The sequence below is a fragment of the Mizuhopecten yessoensis genome, unplaced genomic scaffold (assembly GCF_002113885.1).
Source record: "Mizuhopecten yessoensis strain PY_sf001 unplaced genomic scaffold, ASM211388v2 scaffold5229, whole genome shotgun sequence".
Taxonomy (NCBI): domain Eukaryota; kingdom Metazoa; phylum Mollusca; class Bivalvia; order Pectinida; family Pectinidae; genus Mizuhopecten; species Mizuhopecten yessoensis.
In genome coordinates, this window is record NW_018405944.1 from 2,103,659 (window position 1) to 2,115,947 (window position 12,289).

A 12,289-nucleotide genomic window follows, 5' to 3' on the forward strand; every position below is an offset into this window, starting at 1 on the left:
ATGCTATGCGAATCTCTGCTACATGTATCGGCACGGGCCATTCTCATTTATCTAGTGGCCTGAACGGCTTTCATAACCGGTACTGGGGTCAGTATCTACATTTTATATACCTCAGTATCTACATTATCTATACCTCAGTATCTACATTATATTTACCTTAGTATCCTATACCTCAGTATTTACATTATATATACCTCAGTATCTACATTATCTATACCTCAGTATCTACATTATATATACCTCAGTATCTACATTATATATCCCTTAGTATCTACATTATATATACCTCAGTATATACATTATATATACCTCAGTATCTACATTATCTATACCTCGGTATCTACATTATATTTACCTTAGTATCCTATACCTCAGTATTTACATTATATATACCTCAGTAACTACATTATCTATACCTCAGTATCTACATTATATATACCTCAGTATCTACATTATATACTAATCCACCTTTTCTGAACCAATGTTCACATTGAAATCGTGTATGTAGTCCGCTAAAATTTGTAACTCTCAATAATAATTAGCAAGCATCGAAATTCTGATTGGTAACCTATTTACTACTCTTGTATACATGACATTTGCCCTTCAAATCTGGCGGTAGCGATCAAAGGAGTTTCTCATGTATGATGACCTTGGAATTTTTGAGCCTTTTTTGAGCTGCCCCCTAGACTTGTCCGCGAGGTCTGTGGGAAATTTGGCCCAACCCGGTCCTCTCAGCGTCTCTACGAGGACTGGGGAGGAGCCGGAAAGGGAGCTAAATTGATTGAATGGTTTTACGTCCGCTTCACTAACGAGTAGTTCTGTTATCAAGCAGACGATGGACGGGGAGCCATACTCGGGGCTTTTATACCTATAAGTGTCAATACTCGCACTCATTTGACTAAATGCCACATCCAAATTCGTCAGTTTAAGGACGCTATGTCGTAATTTGATTAGAAGTTTGCTTTTTAATTGTCGTATATTGCTATATCTGACTTATATCAGAAAATCAATTTTGTTAATATTATGTTGTTGATATTGTAAATAAATATGTCTGCTACGCTGCAATTACTTAAGCAGAAAATGTAAAATAAAATATTTCGCATTGAGTATTTGTTTGTTCTGGTTTATTTGGTGTATGTTTAGAAAAAAACCACTTATATATTTACAGCACTTCCAAAGGTTACAATGCTAAAATAAGTAGATCACGTGGGGAAAAGTAAATTTATACTGGTTTTTTGGTTTTATAACATGTCGACAATATCCAAAGCAACAATGATTAGGTTAGGATGGTTTCCGATATCTGCGATTTTATCTCATTGTGAAGTTCAACGCAAATTCAAATGGTCCTTTTGATTTGATGGCAGTCGAGAACAACGACAATGTAGTAGTTGTTATTGCTTTTGAGAAAGCATTAGTGTGACTATTTATTAAAAAAAACTGAATTCTTCACAAACGGCTTTTGACACGAAAATACTGCCTGTTAATGGTAATAAACATGTCATGAAAGTATCACTTTTCTTTCAATAAACGAATTTGAAAGTCGTGTTATTCCCCATTCTAGAAACATAATACTACCGTGGTAGTACATTTTATGTGCAACTGACATATCAGGTCTGTTATTAAGATTCTGTACTTTGATATACCTGTCGACTTTTGAGATACCTGTCGACTTTTGATATACCTGTCGACTTTTGATATACCTGTCGACTTTTGATATATCTGTCGACTTTTGATATACCTGTAGACTTTTGAGATTCCTGTCGACTTTTGATATACCTTTGAAGTAGTCTTGTTTATGTTTTGTCAGCTTATATTTTATAGAAGATGTTTACAGAATTAAATCGACTTCTTTATGAAATAAGCTTTTCTTAGACAATCTGATTTTTGTACTTATTTTGTCACTAAGTAATTATAATATATTTAAACAGGATCCCGACAAGAGCGAGTTTGAAGGACAATTTGAATATACATATGTAACAATGACATTGATATAAGATCGAAAATTGCGGTATTTTGTGTTTTTGTTTTTTTTCCCAACGGAAACCTTGGATTTCGAAAATGAGTAAGTCTGTTCTGAAAATTAAGTGAATATTTTGGATAAAAATTAAGGACTTGTTGGTGTGTGCTAGAAACTACTCTAGCTCACTGCATATTAAAAAGGTGGTGATTGGACATTCAACTTCATTTGATATTTCCAAATTCGCTATTTGCTTATATTTCCACATGTCAACTTACTTAATTCCTTCTCTCCAAGTGAAAATAGGGCTATGGACAAATTCTATCCACAACATCCTATCTTTTGCCTTCTTTGCAGCGTCTGACCATGATGAGAAGCCTAGGTGTTTCATTTCTTTCTCTACAGTCCTTCTCCAGATTTCTTTTGGTCTTCCTCGTTTCCTTTTCCCTTCTGGTGTCCAACCCAGTGCTTCATGTACATGGCAGTTGGGCGCCATTCTCAACATGTTTCCACTGGTAAAACGGTGCATATTATTTTTGTGGACCCAAAGAGGTAGAAATCAAATTTAGTCTAAAATACTGTTGAAACAGAAAAGGAGGCGCCTTAAAACCTTTAAATGTATGAATTTCTAATTTTAGAGAAGAGTACTTTTTCATTCCATATTTATAATTAATAAAGTGTGTCAATTATATAAACAATGCCTCTACTCGAAACAGATACTCATTGGATGTCATTGATATTTGTGTCATTCCTTCAAAGAAACACCAAATTGCGTTATCCTCAACATGTACATGTCTGGCCATCTGTTATGAGTTTGTACATTCTTCTGGTGAAGGTTTAATACAAGTTAAATCATATCCAATTATGTCATACAAAACAGCCAGGGAATACAGATATAGATCCTCTCTGTCACCAGAAGGATTTTGGAAAACATATTCACTGAAGATATGTATTTAATGAACAAAATAATTAAACGCAATTTGTTTTTGTTCAATGTAATTTCTACATAACTGAGGAATCCTGATTTGGTTCTTATTTTTGAGATACCCTAGTTAAGAAATTGATATGGTAATTATGTGTTTAATTGATTTGTCTTGCCTACTTACTGGAAGGGAGCCAAGTGCTGTACATTTTTAAGCGTTTCCTGCGCCACATGTGGCCCAACAAGTATATCTAGGTCACTAACAGTCTAAGAGCCAGAAAACTCTTAAAGTAGACAGTCAAGTTCATCATTGTTTATAATTGATGTCTTCTACTTTAATTGAAGCCTCACTTAGAGAAATCTAAGGTAGAATGCATTGTATTCAATAGGCAACTGCACACTTTTACATGTATTGAGAAATTCCAGATAGACATAATTGTCTTAAACCAAATTTTGACCAGCTATTCCTGCCCCTGTTCTTAATCTAAATTTTGATTGATAACAGACGATATACATATCTTTATGCTTTCTCCACATAAAACTCAACGCAAATATAGAATTGAACAAGGCCATCATGAGATGACAATTTATTATAATGCGTCATAACACAAACAATGAAAATGATGTTTACTGTCAATTTACATCCTTAGGTGGGGATTCGACAGAATTACGCCACGCCTACATATATTTATAGACCACAAAACAAACAATATTAAAGCTTAAGGGTGGCATGTAAGGGTGGGGTTTTCAATAAGGCAAATTTGGTATTAATTTCTAAAAAGATGCTGCCACAAAATGGCGCCATTGAAAATTTTCTTAAAGATGAAGAAAGAGGACTTCAGCCAATCAGATTGTAACGGGGGTTTTAGCCAATCAAAAACCTCAAAACAACGGAGAGGCACCAAGAAGGGGGAAGAGGCACCCTAAGGGGCCTTTTTTCGTAGCAACCTTTTAACAATACCTGTCACAAATATAATGGAGGTTTTATGTGTCGCGACATAAAATCAGCTATTTATATAGCTTGCATATATATTACATGATTTTCTTTCTCTATTTACCTGTCTTCGTATGACCTGGCTGTTCAGATGACGTTAAACTCCGAAAAAATTACCCTGGCTTTTCCAAAGACATTAACTCCAATTAAAATTATACAATCTGTTGTAAATACTATTTGTTTAAATTAAAATCGACGTGAAAGAACGAGAAAAGACTTTTGAAAACTACTCAATATTCGTTTTTTACTACATGTACCTTCTCTGCTAAACTTATCCGCAATCTCTGTGGAATATATTAAAATATTCAACAAAGTCATATATCCTAACGTGTTTTAGTAAGACTAACCCACACAGCCAAAAATAAAGACAAAATTAGGATATGCTTGAGTATCATTTCTCTGGCAAGGTAAAATATGCAATCAAACATTAAAGGCTTTCTGCAGATACATTCTCTTGAAGAGAAGCTTTAAAATATGAATAAGGTGAAATATTGATTTGCGTTGTTATCATACATATATCTATTACAGTAGGGCACCTGCACTGACTCTGACCTAAGTGAGTTAAATCCTGCTTACTGGTACCCGACAGTTTAAGATAAATAACCTACTGTAACAAGGCGTATATCCGCATAATGATTAGTGTCATTATGAAACGGTTATTTGTTCAATTCTGGCTCATACCGTACAGTGCTTGATCAATGAGATCAAATTTAAATTCCATGTAAAGTAATGTTAGTATTTATATCAATTGTCATATCAATAGCTCACCTGAAAAGTTTAAGTAGATTTGCGTTTAATTCTATATAAGCATTGGTCATTGCTATTGTTAGGCGTGTTTTAGGACAAATTACGGTCAATTAAAATGAGGCCAAATGTACCAGGCTCACTAGAGTAGAGTTCAAAACCAACACTGGCAAGTGTGGGCCTTAATAGAGGATCGATAGCTTCATTAAGGATGATGGTAAGTTAAATCTATTTATTTCAATTTAACAAAAACTAAGAAAAATATTCATTTTATTTTAATTATCTAATATTGAAGTTTATCTTTTGGTAATGAAATGATACATCGGAAGATATTTCAGAAGTCTGATGCGCTTTTGAGGTATATGAATAAAAATAGAATATCATTTAACCAATATCTATCAAAATGTACTTATTTATTTCAGGATTAGAAATAGTTTAAAAAGCATTGTGATGCATATTGCAAATGCATGTACATAAAATTGTGTTTTCTTCTTATTTCAACAACTTGCTATTATTATTACCTCAATCAAAGTGATGAAAGAAAGTTTATCTGATTAAAGCAAATTATTTTCACAAACAAATTGTAAATTCTAAACATAAAAAAATATTCAAAGAATATATCAAATGAAACTTTTTGAATAGCTTATAAAGTGTAACTCATTGTAACTTATTTAACAACGTTTTTAATTTAAATCACACATCGTTTATTTTTTTCAATATTTTCACTTAAAATTGTAAACCCTAGCTATTCTATATTGGAACTTATATGCACAAAAAAAATAGCGAAAATATTATGGAAACAATATGACCCATATGATTATTTTAAAGAATTGATTGCATTACGTCGGCTAGATATATTTCAATTACGATTTTAGAGAAAAATATGAGTCGCAGTGATGTTCTATATTTTTAGTAGTACATGTAATATGATACTTTCATTATTGTGTTATCAATGAAAAAATAAAACAACGTTTTTAAATTTTGTAAAAACTTAAATATATTATACCTAAAAATCTTATTTAAATAAAGAGAATATAGTGGTAAATCATGTTTTTTTATTCTGTTAATTTACATAACAAAACACAAAGTTTACAGAGTAAATGATAATATTTAAAGAAAAAATTAAAGTGTTACAATAATTGCAAAATAAATCACAATATTAACAAAATAAATCACTATATTTACAAAACAATCACAATATTAGCAATTTAATCATTACATATTTATTGGATAAATCACACTATTTAACATGACACCTATAGGATCTCCGTTTTATTGTTATAGGATCGCCACTCACCATTACGCATAGGGCTGCTTGGTCTGTTGTTACTTTGCACAACAACCGCCTACGAAGGGGATATTGGAAATGGACGTAAGTGTTTGAAAATCTAATTTTGATCATTAAAGGCACTGTAGTTCATTACGTATATATGTCGTTTCCACATTTTTATTGATAATCGGCCTTTTTTACTTAAAAATGATCTAGTTCGGATGGATACCATTTTTACTTAATAATGATCTAGTTCGGACGGATACCATTTTTACTTAATAATGGTCTAGTTCGGACGGATACCATTTTTACTTAATAATGGTCTAGTTCGGACAGATACCATTTTTACTTAATAATGATCTAGTTCGGACGGATACCATTTTTACTTAATAATGACCTAGTTCGGACAGATACCATTTTTACTTAATAATGATCTAGTTCGGACGGATACCATTTTTACTTAATAATGACCTAGTTGGGACGGATACCATTTTTACTTAATAATGATCTAGTTCGGACGGACATCATTTTTACTTAATAATGATCTAGTTCGGGCGGATACCATTTTTACTTAATAATGATCTAGTTCGGACGGATAACATTTTTACTTCATAATGATCTAGTTCGGACGGAAACCATTTTTACTTAATAATGATCTAGTTCGGACGGATACCATTTTTAACTCCAACTTTGAATTGATTGCTTGGTGAAAAAAAATCGCTTACATTATTAGATGGAAAATTATTAGTTGTGGCATATTAGGTGTACGTATTATAAAGAACAAAAATTTAATATTGAAAGCAAACTGACTTATTGTACGAATATAAGCTATAGAAATGTGACTTGCATATTCTTTGTAATAAAAAATACACTTAGAATCATGTAAAATAATTTTAATGACAGTCGAATTTAAAAATGCCACAAAGGGAGATAACTCTATAACAAATCACATGTGTAATGGGTAAGGTGGCATATCCCTGAAAGAATCTTGCGTATGCACGTTGTATATTTACAAAAAAACCTAGTTGGCATTCATTTAAGGATTGAACGGCACTTTTTGTTCAATCCCATACAGGTTTGAGCGCAAATCGGTTACATACATATGCTAGGGTTTCATGGTAAATATGTTTGTAACCGATTTGTGTTCATACCGGCATGAACATTGAAAAAAATGCCGTTCAGTCCTCATATTTACATTCTTATATTTTACTTGTTATTGACCTAAACATAGATATTCCTTAAATATCCGATATTGTAGTGTTTATGTCGTAATTGTAAACGAGATTCTTGGAACTGCGAAACGTCATCAAAATGTTTGTTTCTAGCGGTTGTCTCATGTTATTCGAGGCGGGAGGAGAAATTTTGAAATGACGCTGATCCAATTTGGCGTTCATTCCCTTATGAACGCATAACCTTATGGTAATGTTTAATAGCGAAACCTGCAGTGCAAATGTAAATACATGATATGTATACAGACAAGGGGAAGAACTTTTATATAACCCTCTATATACTAGTAACAAATGAATTGACACAAACCTCTATATACCATATACATCTGACAAACCAAATTCTATATTTTTTTTATTTCGCCAGCATGGAAATTGGCGTTAAAAGTCCCAACAGGAGTACAGGCCCCTGGCTATTCGAGTATACAGGCCTTGTGGACCTCGAGCAATACCTTGAATGACAATGACATTGGGGCTATGACAGACTTCAGTGCGGGCGGCAGTGCAAAGGTCTACAAAGGATCGATATCTAATGACTGGGGCACCAAAACAGCTGTCTCACACGTACGTAGTATAACAACTTTATCAGTGATAATGTTCATTGCTATTTACATGTACTCAAGTAATACAAAAATCATTTGATGTCTTAACAGTCAACTGTCAAAACAATTTCCCTCAGGATGTTGGGACGCACCAAATGAGCTCCTCGGGAAAACAGTTCTTACTCCACTTCAGGGTTAATATCTATGCTCTATATCACAGCTTATGTTCGTCTAATCATATTCTATGGTGGGCGGTAGCGTACCTTTGGGGATTTAGTTTGAACGGAACAATATAAATGTTGCAAATATACATATGAATGCTTATACTTGCGTTTAAAACAGCATCGAAAATAATAATCCATCTGTCAGGGTGTTTTTGTCCTATTCATGTTGCAGTTTTTACAAAATGGTTGACCAGGTGGTGAAAAAGCTATTTTTTGGTGAAACATAAACATGTTTTCAATAGATATCAAACGCAAAACAAGTTAGTCGCAAACTGTTCAGAAATTTCTGTCATAATTTGAATTCGACGTCAAGCCCGATAGAGGTATGATGGAAAGATCTGAATGGTTTCCTGAACAGTCCCATGCAATAGTCCTTAGTATATTTCGTAAGTTGGTGATTTATCAAAAAACTGTGGAAAGGAAATGTAGATAAGGATAAGTGAGCCATATCGTGTGTGATATACCTTTATCAGACAAAATCAAAAGTGATTAGAAAATTCAGAAATATCCTCAACAACGCCACTTGATAAAAATGCTAGGGAGGCAAAGCGTGTGTACTTCTCCAAGATGGGCACATGCATTGATATTTCTTTTCTAAAAGGATTATTGATAATACGTGTATGCTACAACACTGTCCGGACGTTTAGCAAATTGTTCACATCAGTGAAAAAGTGTCAGTAGGTTCTGTCACATTTTTTTTTTTTTTAAGTAATACCTGCATAAATCAATACAAGGAAATTATAGATTATCTGAGAAAATGTAAACTATGACTTTCAGAACTCTTACATAGGTACAAACGGATTACTTCGGCCTTTCCGTCGCATGTTGAACGGAAATGGCCGGAAAGGGCCGAGGTGGTCCGATTGATAGGTATAGTGAAAATGTCGTTTACATTTTAGTTTACGTAGTGTAGGGTACTTTTAAGTCAAATAAGGTCAGTTTGCCCTGCACAGAGGAGTGAACTCAGATACATGTATTTGTATTTGGGTACATATAAGTGTTCATTGTAATCCTCTTAATATACAATACAGGTATTATCGAGTTTAATAACAAATTTATCCGGGTTAAGTATATTAAATAAATGTTGGCGTGTTACGAATGATCCGTTCCGTTGTTTTCAGCATGTGCTTTTAAAATGTAATACATTTATCAAAACATAAGCTGTTGTCCTGGTCAGCTAGAAACATTTAAGCAGATCATGTGTATATAAAGAAGTTTGTTATATATGTAATTATGCGTTTTGTTAATTAAACCTTCTCGAATAAGTATTAAGAAATTGAATCGAGTAAAATATATTTGAAAACATAGACAGTCACTAACATTGTTTTTCATACACATACAATAATAAATAAGTTCTAACCTTTTTTGTATGCCAGGGCAGGGATGATCGGTCATACTGAATTTAAAGGTGATAGTACCTATTCTTGATGACCAATTCCTTAATATTTTAGCAGACATAACCACCAAAACACTACTTTTTACATAAGAGTTAATCATGCAATCACGATTATATTGGTTTCTAAAACGGATAAAGCCGTTTTTCTCTCACCATAGTAACATGTGGTAAGATATCTCTTTACCTCTTGTATGTCGACCAGCTAATAAACCGATTATATATTGGGTGGTCGGGTGCTCGGGTGGTGCAGTGGATAGCAAAGTTGCCTTTCACAAAGGCGGCCGGGGTTCGATTCCCTGATCGGACGTGAAAGGGTATGTGGTCACCTGCCCGACCACATTGGTGTTCTCCGGGTACATGCATACAAAAACTAAGCACTAAAATTGGCATATACAAGACGAAGTGGACTATGTTGGCTTCATATTTTTTCAAGAAAAAAGATAATTGTGTTTTGTTTGAGAGTACAGTTTAGGCAATAGCTTTTCATCTAGTCTATATTTGTATTCAGCACATGTGTAAATTTGTGACAAAAATCCCCAGGTGAAGCTATGTTTATTGCTGTTGCCGATTGATTGATATTTAATTTAAGACAGATTTTCATTTCCTGAAAAACATATTCTAAAAATAGTTTTATATATATAATGTAGTTTATATATAATAGTATATATGAATATATATATGTAGGTGTGTTGTGCAGAATGAAACGCCCTTAGTTTTTAGAATCAGCCCATTTCTTCTGTACTTCAGATAATTACAAACAATGAGTACTCTTATTCGAACCCTGATGCAGAGGATATGATTTCACAAAGTTTAATTAGTGGAGACTGCTAAGTTATGGTTTTTTGTTTATTCTTAATAATTATTTGCATATCAGTTTGTATAACGAAACTCTGTTTTTGTTCAAACAGGTGAAGATTTCAGCCTATAAGGACGGTATTGAGAAAGGTTATGTTGTATTTGACGCATTTGGCAAAACAAAGTCTGACTTCATGGACTGTAACAACGTTGTTCACTCATCCTGGTCCGACCTGAAAGGCAATTCGTTCAACTACTGTAATATGCCGTAAGTTAACACACGGAAAAAAATACAATTTAATCCACGCTGGTTTTTTATTAATATTTTTTTGTTTCAATAGCATTTCAGCATTGAATAGTAAGAGTGCGTTGTAGTTCTTTATCATTGTAAAAAAAAAACCGAAGAAGGCGCGTCTTCTTGTGGGAGAAACACGGAGTACCCGGTGAAAACCTACGTGGTCGGGCAGGTGACCCCGTACCTTTTCATGTCCGATCGTAGACTAAGCACGGAGTGCAGAGACTAACACTGAGTTTAGGATTTTCAGGGAACATCTCAAAATCATCTTTTGTTACAAATTAATAAAGGACCCATGCCGTCTTATTACTAGAGTACTCCACTCTAGTGTTTTGAACCTTCAGCTACTGTGTACCTCCCTATATTTTCATTACGACAATTGAGTAACTTCCCTTGACTGATCTCACCTTTACATTTTTATTTTTCTGTTGTTTGCAGTAGTATGACGATCCTTAAGATACATGAGCACAGATTCATCCCCTAAAATTAATGCTCTATGAAGCCTTTTAAAAGTGCTTAAAACAAAAACGACAAAAAACCTAAAAACAACTCAAAAATTCTAAGCTGTTTTCTTGCCTTTGCTTTGCGCGCTACGTATTGTCCTCAGGTGGCAACGGCTCGATAAGGTCAAGTTACTTCGTTCCGTCACCCTCGACTGGATATTCTCTNCCCCAACACACACACACACACACACACACACACACACACACCATTCCCTCCTTACATATTGAGATTCAAGAGCACCCAAAATGATTTTGTATGGGAGTAAAATAAAATCTAACCCTAACGGCAAAAGTCTGATACTCCTGACATGTCTGAATGGAATGTCAAAATTAGATAAAAAGTTATAAAGATAGTTGTATTATAAAAGGAAAAAAATACATTTGCTTATGCTTATAATTTTGATTTATCTATGTTTACTTACATTCATCCTACAGCGGACACACTAGTATCGCACGAACGTTCTACATCAATAGAAGCTACGGTGGTTGTTACCAGGATTACGGGTGGTTTATACTGAAAGACTACGACCAGTCCGGCGGTTGTAGCAACTGGGATCCAAACTCCGGAAATCCAAAGGTCATGTACTCTGGAGACTCCAATTACATCAACTGGGATTCGGGTAAATATTGGTGATTCATCCAAGTCGTTGTAGACACAGTTTAAATACGATAGGTGTTTGAGTATGCGCCAAATGAAGCTTCTTTCTGCCTGCATTGTTTATAACTTACGGTCATTGTTGCTTGTCGAATAGTCAAATGCAATCTTAAATGGAACCCACCTCAGTGGCAATGTTCTTTAAAACAGGTCAAAGCTGAAAGTCGAAAACTCCAATGTCATGTAAAATGGAAGTCGATCCGGTTATATTGTCAGTGTTGGACCTAGTATTGGACGATTTAACAAACAAAAAAATATCAGGAGCAATTCATCAGCCGATATTCTTTAAAGATGGATATATTGATGTCTTTCCATTCATTTTGAGTATTTAAATGTATTTAAACTGGGTTTTCTCAAGATTTTTATTTCCTTTTTTTCGTATTGATTTCAGGTAACAGACAGACAGGAGATTCGTTTGCAATTTTCGTTCTTGGTAAGTTTGTTTGATGTCTTAATCATATTTTGTGGGAAATTTAACCGTATCGGCTACATATTGTGTTCTAGTTGCCGTGAGGTCTAGGTAGGTATAAACATTAACTATATATGTAACCATTAACTAAAAATGTACACATTAACTATATTTCTAAACATGAACTATAATTGCACAATTCCATTATGTATATCAACAAATGAAGCCAGATCTTAAACCAGTTGTAATGCTGTTATAAGTAGCGGAATCAGAATTATTTTACCTATCCAATTTATATATTTATGTCTACAAGAAAAATGATCACGATAACTGTGACACTGAACGTGTGAATCATGA

General features: G+C 33.8%; 1 long non-coding RNA gene across 1 annotated transcript; it reads right to left on the minus strand.

Annotated features, from left to right (window-relative positions):
• Positions 1 to 51: 51 nt before the first annotated feature.
• On the minus strand, positions 52 to 386 carry LOC110450463. The gene is made up of 3 exons (XR_002462982.1): positions 356 to 386; positions 195 to 240; positions 52 to 110 (listed from the first exon to the last, which is right to left on the minus strand). It is a non-coding gene; the product is annotated as an uncharacterized LOC110450463 (long non-coding RNA).
• Between the last annotated feature and the right edge of the window lie 11,903 nt (positions 387 to 12,289).